The sequence below is a fragment of the Dermacentor silvarum genome, chromosome 8, assembly GCF_013339745.2.
Source record: "Dermacentor silvarum isolate Dsil-2018 chromosome 8, BIME_Dsil_1.4, whole genome shotgun sequence".
In the NCBI taxonomy this organism is placed as follows: domain Eukaryota; kingdom Metazoa; phylum Arthropoda; class Arachnida; order Ixodida; family Ixodidae; genus Dermacentor; species Dermacentor silvarum.
Window position 1 is genome coordinate 88921346 of NC_051161.1, and position 14049 is coordinate 88935394.

The following is a 14049-nucleotide window of genomic DNA, read 5'->3' on the forward strand; positions in this document are numbered from 1 at the left end:
GTATTCTTAATAGATGAACGTTGCGGATCACAGTAATGTACATATATTTTACCTCAAATAGGCATTCGCGTTTAGGTAGCCCAAGAAAGACTATCGTCTTTTATAACTTCGGACATGACAGCGCGAGCATTTATCCTTGCATTTCGTCGTTTTGCATCCAGGCGTGGCGTTCAGTTTATACTGATAACGCCAATACATTCCGCAGCTGTTAAAGACAACTGCGACTGTCGCTCAGCGAGACCGTTCCCGACCACGTAAGTGCCCACCGCATCAAGTGGAAATTCATCGCCGAACGAGTTCCGTGGTGGGGCGGTTTCTGGGAGCGCGTCATCCGGACAATTAAGGATGCGCTCAAGCGCTACCTTGGACGAAGCAGCATCACTTACGAAGAGCTTCTCACAGTGCCGGCTGAGGTAGAAGCGATTGTCAACTGCCGCCCTCTAACGCAGCTCTACGAGGACACCGAGGATGCAGAGGCGCTAATGCCATCGCACGTAACCTGCAAGCACATGATAGGACTACCAGCAAGAACCACCACCGGCTGTTTGCCTAGCTCCACCGCGCATGACTTGCGAAGGCGAGTTATATAGCGCGAGGATCTTCTGCGCCAATTATGGAAACGATGGAAGAAAGAATATTTGCTTTTCCTCCGCTCAGCTTATCACTGTCAGCCAGCGTCCCGAATGCGCGTTGGTGACTTGGTGATAGCGAAGGAGCACAAAGTGCCGGAGTTGCAGTGTAAACTCGGCAGAGTGGTCGAAGCGGTTCCAGGCCGGGACAGCATCGAGAGATATTTCAAAATCGCCTTCCCAAACGGTCAGGAAGTCCGGCGCGCCGCTCAGTGACTGTACCCTTTGGAGGCAAACGAGCATGCCGTGGCCCTGGGCGGCGTATTTCTTTTTCCAGGGCAGCTGAGCCCTCGGACTGTGGCGCCGCCGCACGGGAGAACGTGAACCACGGCGGCGCCTCGGATCTGTTTGTGCCCCAGTGCCGCGGCGGAAGCCGCGGTGCCGGGTGCCGTTGGGGTATTGCGGAGCGCAGCGTAGCAACACCCCAAATAAACAAATACTGCTTAAGTCAGGTAGACTGCTCCGTCCCCGATAGTGACATTATATTTGGATCATCAAAACGATGATGCGTTTATTTAGGAATAGCCGAAGGATGGGAAAAGGCAGACCACTGTCACCTGCCACACTTGTAGGCACAACTGTGGCTGCTGTTAAGGGATCGATGCTATTCCTAAATAAACTCATCACTGTTTTGATGATCCCGATATAATCTCACTATCAGGGAGGGAGCAGTCTACCTGGCTGGAGCAGTATTTTGTTATTTGGGGTGTTGCTACGCTGAGCTCCGCAACACCCCAACGACCACCGCTTAATGTCAGCGTTCACGTTCTCCCGTGCGGCGGCGCCACAGTCCGAGGGCCCAGCTGCCCTGGAAAATGAATTGCGCCCCCGGGAGGATGTTGAGTCTACGCGGGAAAAACAGTGGCGGGAAACGCCATGCATGACACGAGAAAAGGAGAAAGAAGAAGGCGATCCGGGTGGCAGCGTGGCTCGTGACACACACACACAAAAAGAAGTGTTAGACCAGGGAACCACGGGTGTCGGTCTTTTCTCTGCCGCGACAGCCCCGTTAACGCGGCCTCCCCATTACGACGACAGAAGGGAAGTGAAACTGTACGCTGGAATTTAGATGTAGATGTAGAGCCTTGGTGGTAGTGGCACATACCCAATCTGGGGGATTCGTCAAGAACCGGGTAGTTCGATAGAACAATGAGAAATGAGATTTATAAAATACTACAAACATAAATTTGGGAATACGTACACATATGCGAATGAATAGGTAGAATATATATGATATGTCTTTAATAGAATAAAAGACTAGAAAAACTAGTATTAGCGGCAACGATGTGGAAGCAAACGATGATGACGAGCGCGGGAGCGGTGACCCGAGCACTTGCCGAGCACGAGCCACCTGTGCAGCTGCGAGAGCAGCTGGTTTTTTTTTTTTTTTTTTTTTTTTTGAGGGGGGGGGGGGGGCACTACATCGGCGGCGCAGGCTAGCGTGTACAAGCTTCGCTTGAAAAGCGTCTGTTAGTTGCCTGTCCACAGTAAACTACCAAACTATTATTATCAGCATTGGCTCGAGCGTCGTCGTCTTCTTCCAGAGATGACTCGTTGCCGCCCCTCGGGTTGCGCCTGGAGTGTCTATATCATTGATACCGCAATAATAGAAATAATAATCGTCATTAACACGCAAACAAGCTTCTTGGCCGATCCCCCATCGTGGGTATGTGCCAAAGTATGGCAATGATAATCGTCAACACGCAGCGATCATCGCAAGAAATTCAGGCAGAACCAACGTCACGATGACTGTAGGCGGTAACGCGTTAGCATTGAATCGACATAGCGACATAACGTACAGCCACCGTCGAATCGAGTTATGTATGAGGAGTGCACTGCACCGCGACTCCTTTTTTCGTGCTTGCTTAAAAACACTGGGCGTCATCTAGCGCCGCTGCGGCGAAGCTTGCGCGTGGCCTCCAATATGCACGGCACGCCGATGCGCGCGAATGTAGGAGCACTGCCGAGAAGTACGCGCGCGGTCTCCGAGACGAGACGCATTTGTGAGACAGTCGTCACGCAATCATCATCATCATACACTCGTGGTCATCCCTTTTTAACACGAATGTGTTTTATGCCGGGGTCCACCAAGACTTCACTGACGTATTTCCGTCACGGAAATACGTCAGCTTACAATGTACACGAACATAATACAAAGAAAGAAACCAGAAGAAAAAGTTCCACAAACATGCAAAATTTGGAAATCGAACCCACGACCTCTCGGTCCGCGACGATAGATCGCCGAGCGTTTAACCCATTGCGCCACAAACGCATTTGCAGAGAGCTACACAGACGCGCCTTATATATCTAACACTCCTCCGTGTACCCGCGCTCTTGCTCGGGGCGGTGCCGCCGCCTACGAGCAGAAAAGAGAAGTACTGCATTATGACACTAACGCGCACCGACAGTGAACGCTTCGGTGGTCTCAGCACTACGACGCCTCGATGCCAGCATTCGAAGGGACGCTGGCATCAAGAAGCACTACCAACGCCACCTAGGTGGCGTTCACCGTACTCAGCACAGCGGAGCGTGGCCTCCGCAATTAGCTCTGAAAATGTTTCTGAAGTTGATCGCGGAGGCTGCAATTACGACGCGCTGTACGCGCTGATTTGACTCGGTGACGATTCAGTTACGTGCTTTGTCTTGCGCGTTGTATTAGTGTGTCAGTTACGTGCTTCGTCTTTCGCGTTGTGCTAGCGTGTGCAGCGTAGTGCAGCTTCCATATGCACGACGGTTGCTCATGGTCATCGACGTTGGTAGTCGTGATGGAGGAGACGTGCCACCAGGCGTCAGCGTGGGTGCATCAACGCCTAAGGGCGCTTTAGCCACAAAACACCAATAGACATTATATATCAATGTGCAATAAACATTACACTACTTCTGTGAAGACACGTTTCACTTTCGTGTTCTATACCGATTCCTATATAAGAGGGATCAACCACATTTTTTTCTTTTTCAAAAACTTACCTTGTACCGCTGCCTAAGATTTTAAGAGACCAGGTCGTATCCATCTTTTCCTTGCTTTTTTTCCACCAGTACTCTAATCGTCTCTTGCTGATCTCTACGGCTGATCTGTTTATGTTTCCTTCCACTTTGAAACCAAGCGCTTCTGGGAGTTGCACGTTACCTACGGTTCTCGCTGGGTGGATCCCATCGCATTCCATCAGGATGTGCTGAGTGGTTTCTGGATCTTTACTGCAGCATGCACATGTCTCATCTAGTTCCGAATATTTGTCCCGATATGTTTTCGTCCTTAGGCAACCGGCTCGAGCCTCAAATAGCAAGGCACTGCCCTTTGTGTTATCGTACAGATTTTCCCTTCTAATTTCTTTCTTCTCATTCTTGTAAATCTCCATTGTCCTTTTTGTTTCCATTCTTTGCATCCAATTCACGGTCTCTATTTCTCTCACTTTCTTTCTGATGACTCCTGGTTGTCTATTTACAGCTTCGATTATCCTGTACTTTGTTGTCAACTTCCTTGACCTCTTCCTCCATTCTGTGTCCCCACTTTTCATTCTGTGTCACGCTATTCTGGGGTAGCACTGCCAACTGGCGGTGAGTGACGCAACTAGGCGCGACGACCGGTTCCCTGCGTTCTCGGCGCCGATGGGCAGGCATGAAGTATATAGGAGGCTATGCTCAGGATGGCACCAATTTCGATATATTAATTCCCAAACTTTAAGGGGAATTGCATTGGCGTTCCAGTTACTTTTGTGCTTCAATACATAGAACGGCGGTTAGTTAAGAAAGTAACAGGAACGCCAATGCATTTCTATGCAAAGTTGCAGATATGCGCAACCTTTCATGAAACACAAATCAACTACTACTTCACCAGTTAATCCTCCCGTCACAAACTTCAAGTGGTGACAGGTTCTTATTCTCTTACATGCGTACAAATGTTTCACATATGTTGTACCTAGCGAACTTAAACCTTGTGAGTCAGTTCTCCAGTTCTCAAAATTTTCGTTCTTGCATCACCTTTAGCTTTCCGCTTCCTTGCTGCGCCAACGGCCCCTCTGGCGACGTCAGTAAACATGATACTGTCGCCTTCACTAGAACACCTCTTAGAGAGAGAGAGAGAGAAAAGTGAAACAACGCAAGGGAGGTCAACGAGACCCACGTCCGGTTTGCTGCCCTAAGCAGCGAAAAGGGTGTTAAGGGGGAAAATAAAGAACGGAGAGAAAACAACAAGGGTGTCGCTTCGATCGGAAGAGCACATCTAATATACAATCACTCACGGAGGTCTGTCTACAGAAACTGCTGTAGCGAACGCATCCCGCGCTTTCTGGGCTTGTGAGGCACGTGGCCACGGTCCAAGTGCTTTCGTCACCGTGAATGATCTTGAATCAAGGCGATCTAACGTTGTGCGCAGTAGAAGTCGCTAGCCGTCATAGCAGGGAAAGGTGCAGATGAAATCAGCGCCGTTCCATTCCTATAGCTGCAAAGTTCGCCCTCACCACGCTACACATTCTCGTACCATCCAGCGCGCACGTCGTGATTATTTTTTCCTGTCAACTAATTGCTTCAGTAACGTGGAAATCTGCGCGAGTTGGCGACTAATCATCACACGGTGTGGCTGGAGTAGCGCACAGAACAGGACCAAACGGAGAGCACAAGAACCACGGCACTCGCAGCGATGGATCGTGTTTCCATGTGTTCTCTGCGCTTTGTTCTGTTCAGTGCGCCGCTTCAACCACACCGTGTGATGGCTACTTCAAATTTCAGGGATTCAAATTGTTGTATGCAAAATTCCAAGTCGACACTATTATTTCTTTGCCTGCGGTAGGCGTTCACTAATCGTAGACATACTTTTATGTTACAGGTGGCAGCTCCCTAAGTAACAGCGACAAATTTGGTAATTGTGCTTTTTTTACGGGTTGCTACAGCTCACCGCTAAAACGCCTTCTACGGTATATCGGTGCAAAACTTGGCCTCCGTACACAGACGCGTCGAACGGATGCGTACACGGTTGTGACAAACATCCTGCGGAATTCACGTTAAGTGTTGACACACTAAGAGTCATGCGGATGATGATATGAGCACGTACAACCAGCAAAGGGCAATGGAAAGATCAGGAATTTGCTTAAAAGCTCAGGTAAATTTCTGAAGTGTTCCACAGAGGAAATTTGCGATCATGTTGGTGTTAGCATAATGTCGCCATCATCATCAGCCTATATTCATATCCACTGCAGGACGAAGGCCTCTCCCTGCGATCTCCAATTATCCCTGTCTTGCGTCACTGTTAGCCCTAATTCAAGAAAGGTATGCTTATTCGGATGAGTAGTTCATATCTTTCAAAGAATTGTTTGTGATGCATGCGCCGGTAAAGCCGCAACTGTGCCATTTGCGGCACGAAATTGGTTTCGAATCCACGTTTCCGTCCAGATGTTCAACCCTCATGTACATATAAGCTCAGAAATTGTCATCTCACTTTCTTTTCTGTTTTTCAGATATTTTTTTCTTGCTCAGGGCGCGTGCGTTTGTCCTTTTCAGTACTCGCCTAAGGTGAAGTGAACAGGTGCCAACCGGCCCAATGTTTATCCAATAGATGTGGAGCAATATTGACGTGTATGGGGACCGGTGGCACATACTATCAGCCACGGACTCATACAAGCCAGCAGTGACGCCTATACCGTTTATGTTTTCATTGCTGCGTTGTTTTTAACGGAAACACCGGCCTCCAAGCGTGACGGCCATACGTGCCAACTATGAAGGCCCTGTATCGCCCTGCTGGCGTTTATGAACAGATGGCGTTCATCTGTTTTCTATAACGATCTTCTTTCCGCTTAAGCACAATGTAAAGGTTGCACTGTTTGTATAAAATAGAACGTTATCTCAATTCAGGTACAGCTAAGAAACATTCTTCGGTGCTTAGAGCAGAACTAATGGCTCAGAAGGCTACAACACTCGGTTTAATATTCATGCTGCCAAAAAAGTTCACAATTATTCCTCTGTGTTCGTAGCCACGATTTATCGCATTCTATGAAATGTTTCCATAGGCTCATTTATGTGTCGTAGTTTAACGTTTTGTTTACTGAACGAGAAAAACCGCGATGCACATTGAGCTTGTTGGTACGGCGTCCAGCAGAGCTTTGACGTAGCATGTCTGAATTGCACACGCGCACGCACACGGAGAAGCACACAGCAGTCACTACCATCGCAGTGTGGGGAAAAAAGAAGCCGGCAGATCCCAGGCCTTGTAGGGGTCGATGTTATGCGTGTGTACCAAGTTAACGAAACGACCATCAGAGCACCAAGAAGTAGGCGGCTGTTTCATGACCTACATGACACACATGTCATGATATTCATGTCATGACCTATCATTTATGTTCGTCATACACTCTTGCCATAGTATCTGGCTACATACCAAGTTAACGAGGTGACCATGGGAGCACCAAGACGTAGGCGTTTGGATAGATAGATAGATAGATAGATAGATAGATAGATAGATAGATAGATAGATAGATAGATAGATAGATAGATAGATAGATAGATAGATAGATAGATAGATAGATAGATAGATAGATAGATAGATAGATAGATAGATAGATAGATAGATAGATAGATAGATAGATAGATAGATAGATAGATAGATAGATAGATAGATAGATAGATAGATAGATAGATAGATAGATAGATAGATAGATAGATAGATAGATAGATAGATAGATAGATAGATAGATAGATAGAAGACAGACGGACGGATGGATGGATGGTTGGATGGATGAATGGATGGATGGATGGATGGAAAATTAAATGAAAGCCACCCGACCCGCCACGGTGGTTTCGCGGCTATGGCGTTGCGCAGCTAAGCCCAAGATCGCGGGTTCGATTCCCAACCGCGGCGGCCGCATTTCGACGGGTTCGAAATGAGAAAATGCTCGTGTACTGCACTTTGGGTTCACGTTAAGGAACTCCATGTGGTAAAAATTATTCCAGAGCCCCCCCCCCCCCCCCCCCCCCTATATTCTGCCTCATGTGTTGTGTGCTGTGTAGCAGATTCAGCGATGACCTTCCGGTGTAACAGTGAAGGCGAGAAAAGCTGTTTCGTTATTTGATCTATGATCTCATTTGCTGTAGTGAACTGAATGATGTGTTGTGTGTAGCTGGCTCAGATTCCCTTGATATATAGCCATGAAGGTCAGAAAAGGCTGCTTCAGTGTTTGGTTTCTGATCTCATTGTGCGCGGTGTGGTGCGATGCTGGGAATGAAAAGTGGCGTTCAGAACGGGTCTTTTTAAAGCAAGTACTGCTTGTACACCTAATCTTGTGTGCCATTTCTGCAAGGCAAAGCCGCTGGACCTGTTTCTCCGTGACAAGCATTGACGATGGCATGCAGGGCGATTTATTGGGTACAGTGCTAACATCTTCTGAGCCTCCAACACCACGACCTCCCTGAAGAAAAAGAAACAGCCATTTGACCTGCTTTCTTCAGTCAGGAATTACGCAGAATAAGTGTAGTGCTGACAGTGTACTGCACGGCAGGGGTGTCCAAAGATGGCAAGCATACATCTACTTGAGCTGAACAGCACCGCCCTGTTCTAAACTATTTTCTGGAAGCAAGGCCACACTCGCACTGGATAAGGATTTTCGCCGCGCAGGGAGGCTGACTATTCACTCCTACAGCGTGAATTGTGTGCAAGCCGAGAAAGCGAGTTCACCAAACTCCCTTCCCGCTGACTGAATTCTGCAGCGAGTGGCACTAATGTTCACTGTGTTAGGCAAGTGTCACATACAGTAAAATATGCTAAATTTGCCTATGTTAGAGCATGTAACTGAACATTACATGCCCGCGTGGCTGGCTGAGCCATAATTGTCTTCTGGTACAGAGTTAAGAACAAAAAAAAATCGGGTGCAAGGCTGGAGTCAACAGCGGAGCTCAAACGCCGACCGGCATGGTCCCGTTCTCGAAGCTCGGGGGTCCTATAGGGTCGGCGACGTCTCTTCTCAGCAGCAACCTCAGCACGGTATTCCGGATCGGCTCGTCGTCGTCGATCGCATTCTCGCCTGGCAGCATGGCGCGCTTCCTGGTAAGCCACTTCTTCTTCGGCTGTCCGGATCTTCTTTGGTTGTCCCATGTCAAGGCAACATGTGCACGGCACAGAGTCGACGAGAGTTCTGCCGCCGTCACGGCGGCTCCGAGCTTTATCTCCCCGGTGACGTCACGACCAAGCCGTGCCTCCACACTTGCCGGGGCGTGGCTGGTCGAAACCTGCCGAGCCGCCACCAGAGGCTCCGGCTGCAGTCACGGACACCGCCTTGCTTTTGCAAAGACGGAACATTGCCTAACTGGACGAAAGTTGAGGTCAGGTACTGCTTTAGTAATGCTAAAAAAAAAAACTTCGCGAAACGTGCAGCTTCATTGCGAAAAACGCGCTGCACCAAGTTCGTCAATACTGTCTTCAACGCAGGTTAAAGATATAAGTGTTCTAGCCTTTTGTATTGCATATTTATCAGTGCACCTTGCCCCTCCTGCTTGGGCCGCAAGGCCGGTCAGTATGATGTAAATAAGTAAAAATGAAAATGTGGCCGCCGTGGCCGGTATTCGATCCCGCGCCCTCGGGCTCAGCGGCGCTGCGCGAAAGTCATTACACCACTACAGCTCGGTCGCTGAGCAAAACAGTTGCCGTTCATAGGAAATATAGAACACACACATGTGTGCCCAGCCTGGGGATCACTGGGAGGCTTGCGTTATTCCTTAGAGTCAAGCAAGAGGTTCCAGTAAATGTCCGTTTGTGTATATAGATAATGCTTTGCCATGAAATCGATACAGTGCTTTAATTAGACAGCATTTTGCCGGCGCTTGCCTCACTCAGCATACGTTCTGGTTGAATTCCACCATACAACTCGTACCGATTGCCTCCTGCTACTGAAACATACTGGCGTATGTCGGTGCCTGCGAGATAAATATTTACCGTAAAATCTATAACCGCATTTCCTGTCCTTCATTATTTTTTTTATTTGACGAGCATGTATGCCAATGCACCTACGCTTCAGCCCCAAACGCCGCTCATTTCCGCCAGGTGAGGGCCTAGCAAGGCCATAAATAAAAGACATATACCGCTATATCGCCACAAAAGGGCACTCCACCTCTTCAGATTGTGGGATCCGCAGCCTGATAGCGAATAAAACTTAATGCAGGTGGAAATGTTGGGGAAATTTATGGCCAAATAGCACAAACACCTAACCCCCAAATGCCCATCGTCTTCGGCAAACGAAGGACCAATTACTGCCGTAACGTGAAGCAGATACTGTTACATCGAACAAAAGCGAATCGCGCCCTTAACGTATCGTAACATCCGAAATTCAATTACTAGCCCCGAGATCTTTGAGTGGCGCCCTCTCACGTATGACGTCGGCGGGGGAACTCGACTGCCGCGCCACGCGTACGCCGGCTAGGTGAAGGCAACTTGACGCTGTCGGCCTATGTGCTCTGCTCGAGTATTTGAAATATGAGTAGGCAGGTTCGTAGAACCGCATACACGGAATGTTCCAGAACGCTATTCCCTGCGAAATCGAGCGGAGTTGCAGACGTGACCCCGCTTATAGGGTGTATTGCTCCTGGCGTCATCTACTAGTCATCAGTGTGTACACGTGCGTATACGGCGGCGGTTTCTCGTTACTGCAGTGCCGTTGTCGCGGCACACTCATAATGATTTGTCGGCCCTTTTTTGGCAAATAATTGCAGCAGTTGGCCACCTACTGTGTCTGCACTGTAATATTGTGTTTCGCTGTGTAGCGCGTGCTGCGTGTTTAGGTCGCCTGCGCCGTTAGCCACATACATTCCAATTTTGTTGCTGCCCAGCGCGTTCAGAATATCACGAAAGACGTTTGATGCCGTTCTCAGGAAACTACGTGGTCGCTGCGGCGCGGTAATGCATGCACTGCTTTAGCGGCTTTGCAGCAAAATGCGGTTTGGAACGTCTGATACAAGGGCGGACAGTATTAGTGGGCAAAACAAAGTTATGTGTTCTTGTGCTGCTGTACTGACCTTCGCACGAAAATTTTATTTAAACTTGATTACTTTCACCATCACACAACTCGGCCCTGGATGTTGTTCGGCTTTACCACCTTCTCGCCTCGCAACGTTCTTATATAATTACGTATTTGGTGCCGCAGCTAAACGTCGCCTCCCCTCCCTCCCACCCGTCCCCCCACGGCCTTTCGCGCGACGGAAGAAACAAAGGCCAAATCCCATATGCGCGAAAATGCACGCGACAGCGACGAGCGACGCGACGTAGATCGCCTTCGCGCAAGCTGTCGCTTGCACGGGCAAACCCTATTCACGCGACTGCTTCAGCGAGCGATCTCCATTGTTGCTGGCATGAGGGCGTCTACTCCTACCAAATGTGGCGCGTTGTCAGCGGTATGCAGTGTAAAATACGATGTTTTGTTGCACAATAATACATAAAATTTTTTATCATTGTCCTGCAGTATTTTTTTATATGCACGTGCATAAACATAACTTTATTTGCTCGCTTTGTACACGTTGCTGCGAGTCGAAAAGCACGTGGATACAACCGGCAGTACGTCACTGATGTACATCCCGTTCCGGTGCTTGAGCACAGCACTTCCGGGCGACGGGCGACGGATTTCAAATTCGGAAAACCGAGCGATCGCGCGATTTCGACCACGCGACACGTCGCGCGAACGGCCCGTTTCGTCGCTCGTGCCGTCGCTCGTCGCTGTCGCGTGCATTTTCGCGCATATGGGGTTTGGCCTTAAGTCGCGTTTGCTCTCTATATATGGTGATTGTAAAGAAGGAAAGAGACGCTCACTTCTGCAGCCGTTCAAGGAGCACGGCGCAGAACGCGCGTTTGCTCCCCGTGAAAGCGCGCGTCCCTCGCGCCCTTTCACTCGCACATACAGCGTCCGGAGCGCGGCGACGATTTGATCGCCGTTGACGTCATACGGAACCTCACGGTGGCGGCGACGGCAGAAATCTGCTTTGAGTGTCAATATAATTGATATCGCAATAAAACTTCTTCAAGCAGCCTTGCCGCGAATGCCGCCCCTCGATCTTTGATGACACGGGATGGGCTGCCATGACGCAGTACGATGTTCTGTACGAAAAACTGTGCAACCTCAGAAGCTGTGTCTTTAGGAAAGGCCTTTGTTTCAGCATAGCGGGTTAAATAGCCTGTGGCGATGATTATCCACTTGTTTCCGGAAGTAGACAACGGAAACGGGCCCAGGAGGTCCATGCCGACTTGATTGAAGGGTCTTCAAGGCGGCTCGATAGGATTCAGCAATCCCTCAGGCTTCACATTCGGTGACTTTCGGCGCTGGCATTCACGGCAGGCTTGGGCGTATCTTTTAACACAAGTGCCGAGTTTCGGCCAGTAGTACGATTACCGTACCCTAGAAAGGGTTCGAGTGAAATCCAAGTGGCCAGACGCAGGCTCGCCGTGGCATGCAAACAGGATTTCGTCACGAATCTCTGCTGGTACGACCAAACGATAGGTTTTTTTGCTGGCAGCAGAATTCTTCTTGTATAAGACGCCCTCGCGTAAACAGAACGACGACAATCCGCGAGCAATTTCGGGGGGCCGAGATAAGTTAAGAACTTCCAGATGTTCAATTATAGGTCGCAATTCACAGCCAGCTCGCTGCGCTGTAGATACGTATGCCACGCTTGTGGCGCCGAGAAAAACGCTGTCGTCTTCGATGTGTTGATCGGCAGGTTCAACAGGCGCGCGCGACAATGTGTCCGCATCGTCGTGTGTGCAGCCTGACTTGTACACGATGGTCATGTCGCATTCCTGCAGGCGCAGGCTCCACCGTACCAGTCATCCAGAAGGGTCTCTGAAGTTTGGCAGCGAGCATAAGGAGTGATGATCCGGCACGACCTTGAATGGGTGGCCATACAGGTAAGATCGAAACTTGGCAAGTGCCCATACGACGGCAAGACACTCTTTCTCCGTGGTAGTGTAATTGGACTCGGGTCGTGATAGGGTGCGACTGGCATAAGCTATGACCCTTTGCCCGTTCTCCTGCCACTGTACGAGCACCGCACCCAGACCGACGTTACTGGCGTCGGTATGAATTTACGTTTCGACTTCTCCGTCGAAATGCCCAAGAACAGGGGGCGATGCCAGGCGGTGTCGAAGCTCGGTAAAAGCCGCTTCTTGTTCAGCGCTCAAGATGAACGGCGTGTCGTCTCTAGTGAGACGAGTAAGTTGTTCAGCAATTTTAGAAAAATTGCGTATAAAGCGCCGGTAGTATGCGCACAGTCCCAGAAAGCGTCGAAGGATTTTCTTGTCAGTAGGAGTCAGAAAAGCCGCCACAGCGGCAGTTTTCTCGGGATCGAGACGAACGCCTTCCGCACTCACGACATGTCCAAGGAACTTCAGTTCTTCATAACCGAAGTCCGGAGAAGCTGGCTGAAAATACGGCCACAACATCCAGGTAGACGAGAAAGGTTTGCCATATCAGGTCGGCTAGCACAGTGTCCATCATCCGTTGCAAAGTTGCCGGAGCAGAGCACAGCCCGAACTGAAGTACTCGGAACTCGTTAAGTTCATCCGGAGTGACAAAGGCTGTTTTCTCCCGGTCACGCTCGTCTACTTCAATCTGCCAGTACCCACTTTTCAAGTCAAGGGAGGAAAAAAATTGTCGCAGTTTCACCCGAAAGGCGAAGCATCAATTGCGATAGCAGCTTAGTAGAGAGCTATACGGAGTAAGGATAGTAGTTTTATCAGCTGTATAAACTTGAAGATGCAGCAGCACCAGCAACGCGCAGAACTGTTGTCGACGCCGTCGGCGTTTTGCCCGCGTTCGCACCGAACGCGCGCGGCGTTGGTGACTGTTGCCGATGCCTGTGGGGGCGGCTCGTAGGTTTTCGACGAGATCAGAATGGGGCAATCGTCGAACAGCGTCGGAAGTCTTTACCACCTTCTCGCCTCTCAACATTTTTATATAATTACGCATTTGGTGCCGCAGCTGAACGTCGCCTCCCCTCCCTCCCTCCAGTCCCCCCACAGCGTTTCGCGCGACGGAAGAATTAAGTCGTGTTTGCTCTCTATATATTGTGATTGTAAAGGAAGAAAGAGACGCTTAATTCTGCAGCCCTTCAGGGAGCACAGCGCAGAACGCGCGCTTGCTCTCCGACGTGCGTTCGTTCCCCGTGAAGGCGCACGTCCCTCGCGCCCTTTCACTCGCACATACAGCGTCCGGAGCGCGGCGACGATTTCATCACCGTTGATGCCGTACGGAACCTCACGGCAACGGCGACGGCAACGGCGACGGCAGAAATCCGCTTTGGAGTGTCCATATAATTGCTATCGCAATAATACAGCGCCCGTGGAGGTCGATGATGGCGCCATACTCTCATATAAAATCTATTCCCAGTATTCACGGGAGCATTCTCGGATAACAAGGGAGCTGATCGGAAACGTAGAATTTTGAATTTGCACCCGAGA